The following is a 1304-nucleotide window of genomic DNA, read 5'->3' on the forward strand; positions in this document are numbered from 1 at the left end:
CATTAGTTTTCATATGCGTCGACCCGTCTGAATTAGTATAATCCCCAGACTTGGAACAAAACAAACCAACAAAAAAATCTCATTTTCTTATGCAGTGCTCTTTGGGGGTAAATGTATGATTTCCATCAGGATAACTGAACATCAACTGTGGCTTGAAGTTCTTCTAGTACATAGTCCGTAATCCCTCCAGGGTTAGACAACCCAACTTGGAATCTGCTTTCCTAGATGGCATCCTAAAAGGATACGATGAAGGAATTTAGAAAGGAAGAACTCGATCTGGGACTGACAACAGACTCAGTGGTGGATTAGGAGGAAAAGTAAGGCCCTGCATCTGACCAGTATGTGAAACCAAGTCCTGTAAAACTGTCACAGCCCAAGAGACCCGCACGCCAGGTGAGCAGCTTTTCCTCTTCCAGTCAATTGTGCTTTCCCCGGTAGATCCTATGGGGGGAGCTGCAGCAAAAAGGAGAACTGGTGCTCGCCTCGGCAGCACATACACTAAAACTGAAATGATACAGAGAAGATTAGCAGGCCCCTGCGCAAGGATGATACGCAGAATTCGTGAAGCGTTCCATATTTTACAATCCTTAGCAGGAAGAATGAAGCAGGGGGTATCGCAATACCACAACTTCAACTCTACTACAAAGCAATACTAACAAAAACAGCATGGTATTGGCACCAAAATAGACAGGTAGATCAATGGTACAGAACAGAAGACACGGACACAAACCCAAATAAATACAATTTTCTCATACTAGACAAACGTACCAAAAATATGCAATGGAGAAAAGATAGCCTCTTCAACATATGGTGCTGGGAAAACTGGAAATCCATATGCAACAGAATGAAACTAAACCCCTATCTCTCACCCTGCACAAAAATCAACTCACAATGGATCAAGGACCTCAAAATCAGACCAGAGACCTTGCATCTTATAGAAGAAAAAGTAGGTCCAAATCTTCACCTTGTTGGCTTAGAATTAGACTTCCTTAACAGGACTCCCATAGCACAAGAAATAAAAGCAAGAATCAACAACTGGGATAGATTCAAACTAAATAGCTTTCTCTCAGCAAAGGAAACTATCAGCAATGCGAAGAGAGAGCCTACAGAATGGGAGAATATCTTTGCCACTTATACTTCAGATAGAGCGCTAATTTCCAGAATATATAAAGAACTCAAAAAACTCTACACCAAGAATACAAATAACCCAATCAACCAATGGGCTAAGGATATGAACAGACGCTTCACAGGAGAAGATCTATAAGCAATCAACAAACATATGAAAAAATGTTCATCATCTTAAT

General features: G+C 41.0%; 1 non-coding gene across 1 annotated transcript; it reads left to right on the forward strand.

Moving 5' to 3' along the window:
* Positions 1-474: 474 nt before the first annotated feature.
* Positions 475-581, forward strand: LOC124989869 (U6 spliceosomal RNA). Its single transcript, XR_007109678.1, has one exon. It is a non-coding gene; the product is annotated as a U6 spliceosomal RNA (small nuclear RNA).
* The last annotated feature ends 723 nt before the right edge of the window (positions 582-1304 follow it).

The sequence above is a fragment of the Sciurus carolinensis genome, chromosome 7 (assembly GCF_902686445.1).
Source record: "Sciurus carolinensis chromosome 7, mSciCar1.2, whole genome shotgun sequence".
Classification (NCBI taxonomy): domain Eukaryota; kingdom Metazoa; phylum Chordata; class Mammalia; order Rodentia; family Sciuridae; genus Sciurus; species Sciurus carolinensis.